This window comes from Vigna umbellata, chromosome 4 (assembly GCF_029865625.1).
Source record: "Vigna umbellata cultivar VRB3 chromosome 4, Vumbellata_1.0, whole genome shotgun sequence".
Lineage (NCBI taxonomy): Eukaryota > Viridiplantae > Streptophyta > Magnoliopsida > Fabales > Fabaceae > Vigna > Vigna umbellata.
Window position 1 is genome coordinate 67,396,115 of NC_142168.1, and position 18,843 is coordinate 67,414,957.

The 18,843-nt window shown below is 32.8% G+C and overlaps 1 long non-coding RNA gene across 1 annotated transcript; it reads right to left on the reverse strand.

Annotated features, from left to right (window-relative positions):
• Positions 1-186: 186 nt before the first annotated feature.
• Positions 187-1,204, reverse strand: LOC148201026 (uncharacterized). The gene is made up of 3 exons (XR_015785643.1): positions 830-1,204; positions 607-695; positions 187-479 (listed from the first exon to the last, which is right to left on the reverse strand). It is a non-coding gene; the product is annotated as an uncharacterized LOC148201026 (long non-coding RNA).
• Between the last annotated feature and the right edge of the window lie 17,639 nt (positions 1,205-18,843).

Below are 18,843 nucleotides of genomic sequence, written 5' to 3' on the forward strand. Positions count from 1 at the left end.
ACAACAACATCAAGGGGTGAGTCTTTTCGGCCGTGCCAACAACGAACAAAGTTTCTGCCAATTCGTCCAAAATCATTGATTGCCACCTTCAACTTGGCCACTGTTTCACTGTTTCTCTTCTCATAGGAGTGGATCCATTGGTCTGCTATTAGTTTGCAAATTAGAAGTAGAAACAGACATAAAGAATAATTAAGAAGCCATGTATTATTCATACAATTGTTACATTGTTCTATACAAAAATACTTTTCATGTTTATATTGTGTATCGCATCATATTTTTTCATTACTAGAAAACCAGTAATACCATAAGACATGTACGACAAAGTCTCGTATTTCTCTCTAGGTGTTATACAGATAACATTTCTCGTTCATTTCTCATGGTTTCTATATCATAGATGTAGTGAATGTAACATTTTGTAAAAAACAAAGAAAGTAAGAGCTTGTTATCTATAGACAGGCCACATTAGTTGACTCCTCCGCCTACAACAGCACATGAACAAATTATTAGGTATAAAAGCGATAAACAAATATAAGAACAGACATTACTGCCTTTACTGCACATATCTCTAAGAAAACGAAATCTTTGATCAAGAATTAAAATTTATACCAAAATGTAACCTCTTCCAAAGCAAAGAACACACCACCAACTGGAGCTCTAAATGCAGCAGCAACTCCAACAGCACATCCACAGGTCACCTTTAAAGATATCAATGAAATTATAAATGAGCATTTCTTCTTTCACATTTAGGATTGGAGCAGATTATATGAAATTTCAGTTACTTAAACCCTTCAAATGCCTCCGACGCCGTTTAAGTTCAATCAAGCCAAACCTGTGATTTCCTGCTCTGCGATCACCACCTCGATCGGAGCTTGTCGTTCCGTCCAAGCTCGAGCAACTTCCGGCGGAGTTCCGGTCGCTGCGGGAGCCGAGGGACATTGGGGTTAGGGGAGAGTCAGAGTGGAGAAGATGCAAAACGCAACGTGAAGGAGCGGCGAAGTGAAAATTACGGTTGGGGAACGAGTGACAGAGTGGAAAAGATAAAAAGGCAAAGGAAAGGCTATGTGAAGGAGAAGTTAAGGTGAAAGAAAGAGAGATAAAGTGAAGAAGAAAAGGCAAAGGAAAGGTGTGGTGAAGAATGAGAGGCAGAGAGGAGAAAATGCAAAAGGCAAAGGGAAGGTGTGAAGACGGAGTGAAGAGAAAGCTGAGAAATTAGCCCAAAAGTTTTTTAAAAACTTAAAAAAATAAAACATAGTTGCAGTTTTTATTAAAACTGCCCAAATTTAGGAGAGGTTTTTAAAATCGCAGACAAAAAACCCCTGTTATATTATATTTTCTTTTTGTAGTGTTTGTAAATTGTCTTAGTTACAAATTATAAAGTAATATTAACAAATTAAAAAAAGGAAACTTCCTTTTTTTTCTAAGACAACAAAATATAAATTAATTAATATTTAAGACAACAACAACAATTCCTTGTTACTTTTTCAAATATGAAAATTTGTAAACCTTCTGAATTTGTACTGTAACAATGATTTAAAAGTGATATTTCTAGACATTTTCTATTCTATTTTCATCATTGTTTTGCATGCAAAATTATTAATTAAACACGGGATGGTATACTTTTAATTTTAAATATTTTTACATTATATTTGAATATTTTAGTTTATAAATGTTCTATTTCCCGTTAAAATCACAGTATTTTTCTTTTTTGTGGTCATATAAAATTGAGGGTCATTATACACTAATACTTTTCATTGTTTGTCATATCATACATGTGATGGGTTTTACTTTACAATTTTCCAAGTCATCACCTTAAATGTCACTCCAACTCCTATATAATATTTAATTAGTTATATATGTTTATCTATTATAATTAAAACTGGTAAATAGAAAAATGCGGATAAAATTTATTGTGGATTAATGTTTTTCTTTTCAAAATTATATCTATTTAATTTACAAAAAGTAATAACTTAATTTACGTTATGCATAAAATAACTACAAATTACATGGCATCTACAATGAAATTGTTATCAAATGAAATGTTATCGGTTTTATAGTGTAAACAAAAATTTGGTATTTATAGAATAAATCAAATCGTGAGAAAAATTTTAGGGAAATAATTTTATTCCAATCTATGAACTTATGCGAAGACTTTTGAAAAGAAAGCATTAGTGTAGAATTGGTCTTTAACGTCACCCAATAGACGTCCGTTCCGAAAACACCAACGTAAATAATTGACTGGTGGGGCTTTAGACATCCGTTGTGGGGGGGCCCGAACGTCTATAATATTATAAACGTCGGGACCCCTCTAACGGACGTTTAAGTGGCTGAAAAAGTTAACTCTTCAACTACCCTGTCAGCCACTTAAACGTTCGTTGTGGAGGGGCTTCCGACGTCTATAATATTATAAACGTCGGGGCCCCTCCAACGGACGTTTAGTGGCTAACAGGGTATTGAAAAGTTTAACTTTTTTCAGCCACTGAAACGTCCGTGGAGGGGCCCCGACGTTTATAATATTATAGACGTTCGGGCCCCTCCACAACGACGTTTTAAGTGGCTGACAGGGTAGTTAAGAGATAACTTTTTCAGCCACTGAAACGTCCGTGGTGGAGAGGCCCCCGACGTCTATAATATTATACATGTCGCGGCTCCTCCACAACGGACGTTTAAGCGACTAACAGGGTAGTTGAAGAGTTAATTGCTAGAGCCTCTTAAACGTCTGTTGAACAGTATCACCTTTTCACACAGTTTTCTGACCGTTTCAGACGAGTTTCAAACGAAAAGGTGGCATGGTAGGTGTTGTTTAGGCACCGGTTCCTTGTGCAACCGAAGTTGTATCGGCGTTATTCACCGGTTCTGTATGAATCGAGGCCTATAAGGTCTCCATAATTGCGGATCTGCCACCGCGTTTGGATATGCACCGGTTNTAATCAATGCACATTCACCATCCAGTAACAGTCCTAGTAGGAATAAGTTCATTCTTCTCATTGTAGATTACTGTCATCCCACCTTTCTTGGGCACTACCTGTACTGGACTCACCCATTCACTGTCAGAAATTGGATATATGATGTCAGCTTCCAGAAGCTTCAATACTTCTTTTCTCACAAATTCCTTCATCAAAGGATTTAACCTCCTTTGTGGTTGAGCCACTGGTCTATAATCATCCGCCATAAAAATTTTGTGCATGCAGTAAGTTGGGCTTATACCTTTGAGATCTGAGATTGACCACCCAATAACTTCTTTGTTGACTTTCAAAATTTCAATGAGCTTCTTTTCTTCTTCAGGGAGCAAAGAATTACTAATGATGACTGGTTTTATTCCATCTTCTTCTAAGAAAACATATTTCAAATGTGATGGCAACATTTTTAACTCCAGCTTCTTTTCTTTAATTTCTTCTTTGGTGTCAATTTTTCAAAATTGGCCTCCTCCACTGGAATTTCCTTTAACGTCTCCAAATCCGTTAAACACTCATCAATTAATTTCTCTTCCTCTTCATTCAAATAATCACATGCATCAACAAGAGTTCTTTCTAATGGAGAAGAGAAACGCACCATCGTCTCTTGCACCATACAAACTTCATCAAGCATATCAAACTGGAAACATGCTTTATCATCCCTAGGGTGTGTCATGGCTTTGAATACATCAAAATTCACTTCTTCATCTTGCACTCTCACTTTAAGCTTTCCATTCTCCACATCAATTAAAACTCTAGTTGTTTTCCTAAATGGTCTCCCCAAGATAATATGCACATCTCCATTCTCCTCCATCTCCATTATAACAAAATCCATTGGAAATACAAATTTGTCAACCTTTACCAGGACATCTTCAACCACCCCATACGGATATTTAAGAGACCTGTCCCCCAATTGAAGCGCCATTCTAGTAGGTTTAGGTTCCAAACCCTCAATTCTTTTGAATATGGAAAGCGACATTAAATTAATGTTACCTCCCAAATCAATCAACGCCCTTCCAACTTTCAATTCTCCTATGGTCCATGGAATAGTGAAGCTTCCTAGATCTTTAAACTTAGGAGGTAACTTTTGTATGGTTGCACTGAGTTGCCTTGCACTTCAATGGTCTCCTTCTCAATGTATTTTCTTTTCTTTGTAAGGAGTTCCTTCAAAAATTTTGCATATGATGACCTCTATTGTATTGCTTCAGAGAAAGGTATGGTAATCTCTAGTTTTTTAAACATCTCCATGAACCGCTCCAGCTGTTTTTCTTTCTCCTTCCTTGAATAAATTTTTGGATAAGGAAGTGGTTTTTCAAAATCTCTTTCTTTTTTTCTCTCGTGTATCTCTTCTTTCTCCCTTTCTTTTTTTTCTCTCATCTACCTCTTCTCTCTTTTTTCCTTTCTCAACCCTCTCTTTCTCACTCTCATTTTCTTTCTCTTTTCTCTCTTCTAACACTTTGACACTTATAGTAAGAATGGTCTTACACTCTTCCCTGAGATTACTTTTTGCATTCCTCTCACAACTCTCCATCTTACTAACCAAGTGCCTAATATGCATTTTCATACTTTTAAATGCAACCTCCACATTCTTATAATAAGATACATTCATCTTCATGAATTGCTGGAAAGTTTCCTCAAGCTTTGTAGTTTTTCCAGATGGAGTAGGTTGTGGTTGCCATCTTTGTTGTTGCCATTGAACCAATGAAGCATTATGTATCTCTTGTGGTAATCGAGAAAGTTTCTTTGTCACTTCGTCCAACTGTTGAGTGATAATTTTATTCTAAGCAAGCAAGGCATCATAAGATTGCAATTGTAAAACTCCCTTCTATTGAGGTGGAGCTTCGTTCATTATGCATCTCATTGTCATTAGTAGCCATATTTTCAATCAACTCAGTGGCTTCCTCTATAGTCTTGTATTTAATATTACCTCCAGCTGAGGCATCTAGCATCAATTTGGTTTGTGACCCAAGACCTCCAAGGAAAAGAAGGACTATTATTGCTTCATCAAAGCCATGCGTGGGCGTTTTTCTCAACAAGCTCTTGTATCTATCCCATGCTTGACCTAGCGTCTCCTCCATGCCTTGTCTAAAAGAAGAAATCTCTTGCTTCCCTTTGTTGATTTTGGACTGTGGTAAGTACTTGTTTAAGAACTTTGAAACCACGACTTCCCATTCAGTAAAGCTATCCTTTGGGAAAGAATTCAACCATAGCTTGGCATTGCCTCCCAATGAGAAAGGAAACAAACTAAGCTTTATACTGTTGGGAGAATTCCCCAGATCGTGATTTGTAAGATATCTCTCAATAACAATCCTAGGGAGAGAAGAGGAAAGTTGTCACATCCCCAAATCGTCCAACCCTAGGAGTACGAAATCTGCTGATACTTACAAATCATAAGATTTATGCCATACATGAATAAAACATCACAAGCATTTGAGCAAAGAAGAATATCTCTAATAATTAATGAAAGAAAGCATGTATCTTAAAGAAGATCTTGAAGAAAAAATTCAATACATGAGAGTTTACAAAGGTTACATCTTTCCCAACAACAATAAGGTTTATCTATCCATCGTCATGGAAAAACTAGATGAATAATGGAATGAAAGAATGAAAGAGATAGAAAAACCCGAGAAAGAGAAGAGGAGAGTCGTCACCATCTCCAAATCTACCCCCAAGGGGTGAAAAGTGTAATTCTATGCTTAAGCCATCAAAAGATACTAACCTTAAGACGTGCAAGTCCTTAAATAGAACATAAAAATAACAGAAACCAGGTCCAAGCCCATAAAATTTACAGAAAAATGGCCCAAGGCCCATAAAAACGCCGCTCAACGGTAAGTGCGGGTCTTCAATTTTGCCCCTCAGCTGCTGTTTTTGCCCCTCAACAGTGATTTCGGCCCCTGAAAACTGGCGCTCAGCGGAAATTACCGACTCAGCGCCACTCGGCGCAACTTTTTCTGCACCCTGGTTGACTTTTCTGCATTCTGGTTGACTGGTTGACTTTTCTGGTTTTTGGTTGACTTTTCTGCATTCCAACCATTCGGTACTTTAACTCTTCTTTCAAATCATTCCAATAACCTATAAAATCAAGGGAATCTAGCACAAAACCATTAAATTCACCTTCAACTCTCTTATTCACAAAACTAAAGCAAAAACATGAGTTCAAACAAACTTCTAAGTCAAAAAGGGTGTTTTTAATATCAAAATTAAGTATAAAAATAACGGTTTTTCAACCGTTATCAGTGCGAAGTGTGCTTCGAGATGCTTCAGGTCAAGAATGAAGTTTTAAAATGAGAATGAACTTTCGAAACAGGGTTTCCACATAGTATTATTACGGTTGTTTCAATATCTATCATAATATCTTTTCACTATAATTTCAATTTTGTCAGCGCTCTAATTTATTATGATAGGCTGTCATTTATCTATCATAATACATATAACTTTTATTACGAAAATGCATCCGCTATATCTATTATGATAGATTTTTTAAAATACGTTATAATATATCTTAGTTTTATTACAAAACTGCCACCGGTCAATATATTATAACATGTACATGTTACCTATCATAATATCTCGTCGTGGAATCCTCTTTTTCCACTAGTGCAAGAGATAAGTGTGTCAATGTTCTTACCCATTTTTCTTACCCATTTGTGTTCGTGTGAATTCCTTGTTGTTTCATCTTTTCCAACATGTCTAATATGTTGTTTGAGTCATGAGTATGTGTTGTATGTCTTGAAATATTGATTCAAATTAATTGTTCTTCTTGAATCATCCATGTCGTGTGCCTAGGATTTCCAATTTTTCTATTTGTATGTGTGCAGAGTTTATGGGTTTGTGTCATGGGGGTGGGTCATCTTTTGATTCATTTTATTTGATTTTATGGTCTATTGTTTTGTCCTAAGTCTTGTATATCCATATATGACTTCACATCTTTGTTGAACTTGAAAGAAAAATTGAAAACATTGAAAACTTGAAGCCTACCCATTTTCTGAAATCTGGTGCAAAGAGCTGTCTGGACTCACTTTTAAAAAATTAACTGCAACCAGACCAAAGGTCCAAATGCTATGTTTTATATGTCAATGGAAAGATATTTGAGTCTAGTTTCCAGAAAAAAAAACCTTATCTCATTTAGAGCTCTGTAGAAAACCTTATGGGTAAAACATTGAGCAAAGGTCAGAGCTATCCAGTTCCAGCGTGAAATTTCGGATTTTGATGTTTTGGGTGTTTTTGGGTTTTCTTTGCGTTTTATGAGTGTATTCATACTTGTTATTAAGTTATTAGTATTAGGTTTACATTGAGTCATGTTTTTAGTTGTCAAAAGATCATTTGATTCCTTAGGATTTCCTACCTACATCACTTGAATTAGCCTTGTTTTTTAATATGAGTTTTGCAAAGATTATGATGCTTGTTGTGTTCTGAAAAATTAACTGATAAAAACAAAAGATCCCTCAATAAAAAAAACAAAAGAAAATAAGAAAAGAAAAGGGACAAAAGAAGTGAAAAAAAATTGCCAAAAGAAAAGGACAATAAAATCAAGAAACTCAATTTTTTACTTGAATTTTAAGTGTTGTTTGCATTTTTCCAACAAGTGTTTTGCCTTGGCTAATTTGGTTGGTCTTGTATTCTTACTTTTATTTTGGTTTTATTCATCTATTCTAGCACCTTTCCTTAGGGATTCCTTTTGAGTACTTACCTAATTGATACCCTTATTTTTTTGCTTGTCATTCTTGGTTTTCTTTGAAGTATTGTCTCATCTTACTCCATTTGAGTTTAGCTTTTAAATTGTGATTTTGTTGCTTTCATTCTTTGGGCTCTTTGGTGCTTGAAATCAGATTTGGTTGGTGCTTTCTTTTGGGAGTTTAACTAACTTTGAAGGTAGCAACTTGAAGGCTTGAAAGAAGGCTAATAGAAGCATCTCTTTGGACCTTAGAAGAAGGAGTTCTTACATGGATGTGGAGTGAACATAAAGAGAGGATAAACACTTGAAGAAACCAATAATTTAGGAGTTGTTTTTGCACTTTTATTGGCTATTATTTTTGTATCATGGAACCTTTGTATTTTTGTAGTTGGTTTCATTTCTATTTGCTTGGTGTCTTGGGAAAATGTCTTTGGTACAATCCCATCTCCATTGCTAAAATTGTGTAATAGTTTTGTTTCCACTCTTAGAAGTGAAGGTATGTCAAGTGGCTCTTAAGTGTCATTTGCATCTTCACATAGGACCGCTAGTTTACTTGTTTACATAGCATTCAATTCTTTATACTTTCCTTTTATGCATTGTCTTTTGTATCTTTTAAGTCTCCATGGTACTTAGGTTGTTTGAAAACATCTTAGATAAACCTTTCTTTGGTTTTAGGAGCATTCTTTGCATTTGCATTTAACAAAAAGTTTTGGAAGATTTCTACTTAGAAGCTTAGGTAAGGGTAATCTAAGGAAACTCTGGGTAGGAAGGACTTTGTTTTAAGCTTGTCCATTGTGACTCACCTCTCCTTCCTGGGAGCTACTTGGAACATTCTTACTCTATTGTTTCTCTTTAGAAATCATCCACAAAAAATAAATTTTTACTTGTGAAAATCTTTTCTCACTCATGGTTGTAAAGTGTTTTGAAAACCTTTGTGAAAATATTTTAAACATTACAACATTAGTTATCATTCTCATTCAAGTGTTCATGGTAGTATAAGAGATAGTCAAGAGGACTTACATCTTAGGTATGAACTTACACAAAAGGTAAGCAAGTTAGAAAGTATTTTTACTGAGTTTATGATGAAACAAAGGAAAGAAAAACAACAAGCTGAGTCATCCAATAGAAGAAGGCACACTAGAGAAACATCCACCTCTCATAGTAGAAAAGAGCTTCAAAATAGTCACCACAATGAAAACTTCTACCATTCTAGTTTGGATGATCGTTTTTGGGATCATGATCGTTTCTATTATAGGTATACTGAGAATGAGTTGCGATTAAGAGCTGAGAATGACATTCCACATTTTGGTAGAGAAGTTGATCTGATGTCATACTTAGCTTGGGAAGAAAAGATTGAAAAACTTCAACCATTCATCATTAAGTGTAGTAAGTTTCACATAGTTTCGTTGTGTTCTTCTAGATTTGAGAGGCATGCATATGATTGACGGTATCAAAGGCAACATGATGTCAAATATGGTATTAAATCACCAATTAGTGATGATTGCAATGATCTAAGAGCTTGCATTAGAAGAAAATTTGTTCCACCTTCTTTCAAGAGAAATCAAGAGCTTAAACATGGAAAGAGAGAACCCGTGGAAAAAGATAGGGAATATATTAGAGGTGAAAAAAAAGAGTTCTTCAAAGCTTCATCAATTTCGTCTGTGAACTAAGACCTCCAAGGAATAGAATGACTATTGTCGGTTCATCAAAGCCAAGAGTAGGCGTCTTCCTCAATAAGCTTTTAAATATATCCCATGCTTGACCTAATGTTTCATCCATGCCCTGCCTAAAAGAAGAAATTTCTTGCTGCCCTTTGTTTATCTTGGATTGAGGGAAGTATTCGTTTAGAAACTTGGCCACCACATCTTCCCATTTAGTAAAGCTATTCTTTGGAAAAGAGTTCAACTACATCATAACTTTACCTCCCAAAGAGAAAGAGAATAAGCTAAGTGTAATAGCTTCATCCGGTACACCATTGATCTTCACAGTATTGCATATCTCATTGAATGTGGTCAAATGTTCATATGGATTTTCGTGTGACAATCCATTGAATTGGTTACTCTTCCCCAATTGAATCAAAGTAGGCTTCATCTCCATGTTTGCAGCATGAACCCTCGACCTTGCGATACTATTAAAATGATGAGGGCCAATAATTGTTGCATAGTCTGCCAAGGTACGTCTACCATTCTGCTCTTCAGCTATAGTTTTTGTCTCCTAGTCAGACCTTTGAGGTGAAGGTTATTGAAGAGTCCCAAGAGAAGGGAAAAGTTCTTTGGACGTTCGTTTCCTTCTTTTTCTTCTACTTTATCCAGTCCTTCAACAAGATGTTCAGAAATTTTCGTGCTTCTAGTCCAAATTGTACCCTGCATACACTAGAGAACAAAACACTAGAGCACCCAATTAGCCCAAAGGAATAAAAATCAAATCAAAACAAAAATTTAAAAACAGAAAAATTTAAGATAAAGTCTAATTGGTTAAAAATCACACAAAAGTATAGTTTAAACCACGAGTCTCTGTCAACGACGCCAAAAACTTGTTAAGACCTCGACAAGTGTACCGAATCGTATCAAGTAATATAAAATGGAAAGACCAAGTATCGTATCTCATAAGACTCACGACACTAGAAAGTCGTGTAATTACTTAACTAATTAAGACTTTTGAAGAACAATTTAGGGTTTGTAAATGTAACAACAAGAAAAGGAAATATGAATGCAATTTTGATCAATTGAAGAGAAACGCAAAAGTGAATGATGAGTTTGAAACTATGAGATGAAGATGTTGTTGGGGTTTAGATTTCACTTAATGACTCTCAAGTATATATGAATTCTTCTTCTTTATTAAATCTTAATGTCACTTTCTAAATTACTTAGAACCCGATGTCTCGACGGAAAAAACCTATCCTTAATTACTAGATCACAATGTCTTGTATCCCTAATAATTAATTTTGCATTACAAACGAAAGCTTAAGACAAGGAAGCGTTCTATCCCTATGTCTAGGCAATAGTTCCCATGGGAGAAATTCCATAGATCTAGGTTTCTCCGTATGTGTCCATATGAAAGAAAACCAATAATCTTGTCATGAATGAGTTAAACATAACAAGCATAGAGAAAAGAGGAATAACTCTAACAATTAATGAAAGAAGCATATATAAATTAGAATCAATTCAAATACATGAGATTTTAGAGGTTACATCTTCCCCAACAATAAATGAATTTAGTTGCCCATTGTCATGGAGAAACTAGATAAACAATGGAATGAAAGAGATAGAGAAACCCTAGAAACTGAAAAGATTAGCTTCCTGTTAACCCTCGGCAAGTGTAACCGAATCGTATCAAGTAATAAAAATGGTAAGACCAAGTATCGTTTTCCCAAAGGACTGATTACCTAGACAGTTATGTGATTTATTGATTATCTAAAACTTTTAAAACCAATTCTTTGAGATTTTAAATGCAAATTACTAAAAAGTAAATATGAATGCATGTATTGATCAATGAAAAAGAATAAGCAAAACACGTGATTTGAATTATATGAATGATTATGTTGTTGGGGTTTATCAATTTCGTCTTATCCACTCTCATGTATTCAAGAATTCATCTTTCTTCATTAATGTTAATGTCACTCTCTAAATTACCTTAAACTCGATGTCTCGGCGAAGAAAGCCTAATCCTAATCACTAGTTTACAATGTCTTGTCTCCCTAGCAATTATTCATGCATTAAATAACACAGAAGCTTAAAGGCAACCAACCATCATATCCCTATGTCTAGGCAATACTACTATTGGGAGAGATTCCCCAGATCTAGATTTCCCCGTATGTGTCCATATCGAAAAAATCAATAATCATGCAATTGAATGAGTTAAACAAAGCATGCATAAAGCAAAGAGGAAAAACCCTAACAATTAATGAAAGAAAGCATATATATATTAAAGAACCAATTCAATACATGAGAGTTTCAAAGAATTACATTGATTCGCCAACAACAATAAAGGTTTAGTTCACCATATTCATGGTGAAACTAGATGAAAAACAATGAAAGAATGAAAGATAGAACCCTAGAATTTGAATAGTAGAGCTTGAGCATCCAAAATCCTCCTCCAAGGTGTGCAAAAGTTTGTTTCTGTTTCGTTCCAGCCAAAGATGACTGACCTAGGTCGACTAAAACCTTATATATTATTCTAAAAAGTTACAGAAAAGTAAGCCCAAGCCAAGAAAAATGGCGCTCAACGGTAAGTGCGCGTTCCTCTGTTTGACGCTTAGCTGCAATTTTTCTCCTCAGCGGTGACTACGAGACCTCAAGAACGCCGCTCAACGGTAATTTCCGCTGAACGGTACTCGTGTCTTCTCTTTTTGTGCACTTTTCACTTCCTTTTTTGATTCCAACTTCTTCCTACTTCACTTCTTTCATCAAATTCATCTTAAAACCTGCAAAAACAAGGAAAGGAAAACATAAAACCAATTCAACTCTCTTATTTCAAAAACATAACAAAAGCATGATTCCAAGCTAATTTCTAAGTCATAAAGGTTGTCTTTAAGGTCAATTTTAAGTATAAAAATAACAATTTTTCAACTCATATCACTTCCACATCCAATTCTGCCTCCAAAGAGCTCTAAAGTCTGAATTTGCATCCCTTCTATCAAAAGATACTCCCTCTAGGACGTCCAAGTCCTTATATACAGCTGAATTGGATCACGGGCCAATGTCGCCAACGCTCAGCGCCCCTACTTAGGGCGCCCATGTGTGAAACGGTGCTCGAACTCTGGCGCTCAGCGTCCCTGGAAGGGCACCCAGGTGTGAATGCAAGGCTTCAGCGCTGAGGGCCTCAGAAAGGGGCGCTCAAGCGTCCTGCGATCTTCTGTATTTTTTTTGCTTTTTCAGTCCTTTTTTGGGTTCCAACTCCTGAGTATTTCAACTCCTCTTTCAAATCACTCCAAAATCCTACAAAATCAAGGGAATTAGTAAAAAAAATCATAAGTTATAACCTCAATTCTCTTCATTCACAACTTAAACCAAAAACAAGAGATTAAGCAAGTTTCTAAGTAAAAAACGGTTCATTTAATATAAAAATTAAGTTCAAGATAACGGTAAAATTAACCGTTATCAATAACCAATTTGATTTTAGGCACATCTTATTCGACCTCTAATACATATTTCATGCAAGTACGGAAAATTGAAAGGTCGTTAAGAGGTACACTCAAAAGCAATGATTGATTAATGAAAGACAAGTGATGATTCATTAATGAAAGGAAAGCGATGATTCATTAATTAAAGACACAAAAAAATGACAATGGAAAAGTTTGATAAGTATTAGAAATATAGTATCATTTTTTTCAATTGTTATGATTCTTGACCCACGAATGAAACTTGAAGCATTTCGATTAAATTATTCAAAGTTTAATCCTTCCACTTGTGATGAAAAAGTTAATCATATAAAAGCCAAGATATACAAACTCCTTCAAGTTCCCCACCTATTTCTTCAATAGAAAACATAGAAGAAGACCAAGAGAATGATCCATATAACTTAAGTTAGTCATCATTCTTATCTATTATTTTTATTTATTATTGTCTAATCATTATTATTGTCTATTGTGTATGTTCCTACCCAGTCCAATAGACATATAAAAGAGCACAGCTCAAGAAGACCCATTAAGCCTTTCCATTCTAGGGCAACTCAAACTTAAGTTTACTGGGATAATATTCATAACTAATCTTGAAAAATTTGGTATTATGATTACTATTTATGATGAGGTATGATTCTGTTATTATTAACTACATTGTTATTGTATACTTGAGGTAAGTATTATTCTAATGGAAACATAAGCTCACAATCCATGTTGATCATTTAAATACAACTAGTATTTCCCAAAAACTACCTACTTCATAATCACTCAGTCATTATATCCATAAAGATCCTAAACCCTCTTACTAACTTGAGCATTAGAGAATATTTTGCAAGTGCATCTCTCCCCTTTGAGAAACAAGAAATTCCATTTCAACTAGCAAGAACTCTTAAGGCACCATTAGAATCTTGCCACATACCTGCAAATTCACACTTAAGATCTCACTAAGATCAACATTATATTTTTATAGGAATATATCAATTATATTAGTCAAAGCATTAATGTAGTTGAAAAATCTAAGTTGGATTCGTATTTAATTGAAATACCACTCGAGTAAAAGTATTGTCCAAAGTTAGGTGTTCTGAGCAATTGGAAAGATAGTAAAGAATATTGAAATATTTGTAAATTGACAAGTGAGGTGGTGAGCATTCCAATAATAAAGATAGTAAAGAATATTGAAATATTTGTAAATTGACAAGTGAGGTGGTGAGCATTCCAATAATAATTATAGTCCTCTAAATGCTTCACGAAGAATGACAGGCTTTCAACTCAGAAACAACAACAACACTCAATCACACTCCTTGTGAAGTTCTCGCTCTATGCTAACAACAACAACACTTAATCACACCCCTTGTGAAAGTTCTCGCTCTATGCCAACAACAACAACACTCACTCACACCCCCTGTGAAAGTTCTTGCTATATGCCAACAAGTCAAGTTCTCAAAGCCACAACAAACCCTACAACACTTATCATCGCAAACTATAATGGTAATTGATTATACATTTAATGAATACACAATGATAAAAAACTTATTTAAAAATTCTCATAATTGTTCTTCTTAATCAATTATGACAAGTCATAACTGATTACTGATGATCAATTATTGATAAGTTGATAGTCAATGATCTTGAGTATAAAATGAGGTTTTCTGATTCAAATTTTTTTTTACCGCAACTTAAGGCAAACCATACATAGAATCAAAGATAAATACATAAATCTACTAAATTACAAAAACTTTAATATAAAAACAAGTCTTTATGAAGATTTTCCTGTAATAAGAGCACTTGATACTTGACTTTGAGAGATCATCAAAATTTCTACTTTTTAGCTTTACGCTAACAAAATTAAATATAAGTTGATAATTTAGTAATTAAAATGTGAAAATAGAAGATAAAAACGAAAATAAATAGTCCAACTTTCAAAAATTTCATATATTTTTTAAATTTATCTTGACTTGAAAAGTTATCAATATTTTAAAATTACAATCATATAATATTTGTATTTTCTAATGCAATGTAGATCAATTCATTTTATGTTAAAAGATGATATACAATGTTGATATTACGATTATAAAGATAATATTATATTCTATATTTGTAATTGAAGTAGAAAATAGATACTACCTATAAATTTTATATTCTCTATTTTCTATATTTGTCATTGTTATTAATATACGGTTTGAATGGTGAATTGTTTTATGTTTTCTTAATTGTAAATTGTTTTACATTTATTGTGATTTATAAACCTTACTACAAAGTGTAAGATATATAATAAATAAATCTACTAAATTACAAAGTGTAAGATATATAATAAATAGATACTACTCATAATTGTTCTTCCATTAAATACTAGCTTTCTTGTTTCTACTCTTAATGTTTGTTGCAAAGGGAACGTTCATAGCTTTATTTTTGGTTCATTAGGTATTGAGTAGTCTTTTGAAACCTAAATTGGAATAAAATTTGACCCAAACTATAGATCTTAATGTGGATTTGTTGTTGAGTTATCAAGGGATTGACGCTTAATTAGGAAACCTAGGCTCTCTAATTTAAGGGATTAGGACTTGAGTGTTTTTATGAGTTGAAATTAGTGGTTTGATAGAGAGGAGATGAATTTGTGTATGCACGATAGTGAAGTTGGTGAAATCTACCCCTAACAATGGCATTCGATACCATATCTAATGATTTTCCATTCCTAAGTGTCTTCAACCTCCAAAGTCCAACCTTTATTCTTTATCAAATTATTTCTTCTATATAAACTTAGACTCATGAATTATTCTTTAGTCTATATGAGTTATTAATTATATGACTATTTAGTATTACACGTGTCTCTCAGGAAACAATCTTGGTCTTACCATTTTATATTACTTGAACGATTTGGTACGCTTGTTGAAGAGTTAACAATAACATCTTAAAGTAAAAATAAGTGACATAAGACAAAATAATTAAAATATCATATATAAAATTTAGTTAAATAATGTTCAACTTATAGAAATAAAACAATATCATAAAATTTAAGTTACTAATTTATTATCTAAATTCTACTTTGTAATCTTATTCTTTCATTCATAATCTATTATATGACTGTCACTTATTTCATCTTCTTTCTCTAATATGATATTTTCTAATAATTGTTTTCTCACACTACTCCTTTATTACTTCAACCACCTTTTTTGTTTCATTACTTTATGTTGTTATTAAAGAAACAAACAATTTTATATTATTATAACATTTATGATTAACTTTAATTGCACCAATACTTTTGTCATTTTTTTTTTCTTGGAGCGCCTACTTCAAGAGCAACATATTATTGTACATTTATCCATGATACATCCTATGGTAAGCAATGATTAAATTTTTCAATAATTTAATCATCATTTGAATCAAAACAGTTAAACATATTATATTAAATCATTAATATCTTCTTTATCATCTTTAACTTTTTGCCAGATCTCAAGTTAAAGATTATATTTAACAAAAAGAAGAGAACTTAACCTTTGTTTATTCTTTTTAGTATGTACTTGATCAATTATGCTCCGATTTCGTTTGCAGTCAATAACACCAGAAGGATGCTCAAAATCCTTATTACTAAATTTTGTAACTTTGACCTCATGAATAGAACTTCCCCCATCAAATAGGTAAAGTTTCAAATTATTAGTCAACATAAACAAATGTAATAACAATTGTCATGTCTTTTACAAGATCATGAAGATTAATTAAAAGCTTTAATAGTTTGCTTATTATCCCAAATATTTATTCTCATGTTTCTTTCAAAAAATCCTTTGACTTTCTTCAAGTTATTAAGTTCTTGATCAAGCGGAAGTTTAATCTTTTTATTTAAATATTTTTTTAGTAATTCTTATCACTAGTACAAATATAGTGTATAACGTCACACGTTCAACGTCCAACCACTGAATAGCTAACATAAAAAATGAGCGATGACATTTTTGTATAAATAAATGCAATTATTTAACGTTGTTTAGAATTGTAATTCGACATAAAAAGATATAAAGCGTCGAATTTCATTTAAATTCGACGTTAAAAGGTTAGTGAATTTCATAAAAATTTGAGCAGGAGATTGAAAATTCATTATCTTAGCGCGCGATACTCTCTTCTCTTCTCAAACTTTTCTGTTTGATGAGCATCACATATAATCTTTCTTTCATTTGATACAAATGCATGTTAATTAATTATTTATGTATGATTTTTGTTTATTTTAACCGATTATTTTCATGTTTTTATCTTTCATAGGCGCATTATGCTTTGTCTCTCACTGGTGGTGAAACTTTATTCTGACGAACCTACATTTTGAAGGTTAATTTTTGTAGAACTTGGTTGTTGTTCTTGTTTGGTTGAACTTGTTTGTTGTTGTTTGTTTGAACTTGTTTGTTGTTGGTTATTATTGTTTGTTGTTGGTTATTATTGTTTGTTGTTCATACTGTCAACACTCAATTTTGTCCGAGTAAATTAAATTCATCAAAAAAAAAATTAAAAAAAATAATATTTGTTTTACTATTTGCACTCCCAAATTAACTTTTAAACCCTTAGCTCAATGGCCCAAAATAGTTCTACACTTTTTTTACTTCCTCACCATTTTTTTTTCTTAACACACCAACTCTCCACATCATCACCTTTCACATCACACATCACCTTCCACATCACATACATTTTTAATTTATTATTACATTTTTTATATATTTATTTTTATTTAATTTTTTTTCTAAGTTTTCTAATTTTTCCACTTACCTTTCTTTATTATATTTTATTTCACCTTATTTTTTCACCCACTTTTTATATTATTTCTTTCACTTATTTTTCACATTAACTTTTACTATTTACTATATTTTACTCCACCTACTTTCTCCACCAACTTTTTATATTATTTCTTTCACTTATTTTCCACATTAACTTTTATTATTTATTATATTTTATTTCACCTACTTTCTCCACCAACTTTCTCCACCAACTTTTTATATTATTTCTTTCACTTATTTTCCACATTAACTTTTACTATTTACTATATTTTATTTCACCTACTTTCTCCACCCACTTTTTATATTATTTCTTTCACTTATTTTTCACATTAACTTTTACTATTCATTATATTTTATTTCACCTACTTTCTCCATCCACTTTTTATATTATTTCTTTCACTTAATTTCCACATTAACTTTTACTATTCACTATATTTTATTTCACCTACTTTCTCCACCCACTTTTTATATTATTTCTTTTGACATAATTTTCACATTAACTTTTACTATTTAATATACTTTATTTCACCTAGTCTCTCCACTAACTTTTTATATTATTTCTTTTACTTATTTTCCACCTTAACTTTTTCTATTTTTCCACTCATTTTTAAAAAATTATATTTTATTTGACACAGAATTATTATTTCTTTTACTCATTCATTCTTCACTTCATTTTTACACAGAATTACATAATATTCATCTCTTCTCTCTCAAAACCTCTTCATTCCATCCCAAAACTCTACTTCATTTTTCTCTCACATTTTACTATTTCCTAATCCCTCTATACATATTAAATCCCATACCACATTTCTACTAGAAGGTCATCTTCTTCACATTCCATCTACCTCTTCTCACAATTTATTACAAGTAAGGTTTTGCTTTATCATTCAAACCTTCAACAAGGTACACATATTCTTCTCATTCTATTTATATATGTATTTTGATCATTTTTTTTAGTTTATAAATTTATCTTGTTTTCTACCACAATTATATCTTATGCTCTTTCACATTTTCAATTCATAGATATTTCGACTCATCTCTCTTTCTTAATAAAAAGCAAAATAGAAAAATGACAAAAATATATAAAACTTTAAAAAATATATAATAATATAAATAACGGTATGAGTACTATTGCGATCATATGCTTCAGCCTAGTACTCATTACCCAAAATATAAAAATAAACAAAAAAAGTCGTATGAGTGCTCGTGCGATCGTACGCATCGATCTAGTGCTCACTACGCAAAACAATAACTTAAACAAAAAAAAGTCGTATGAGTACTCGTGCGATCGTATGCATCAGCCTAGTGCTCATTACACAAAACAATAAAACAAACCAAAAAGTCGTG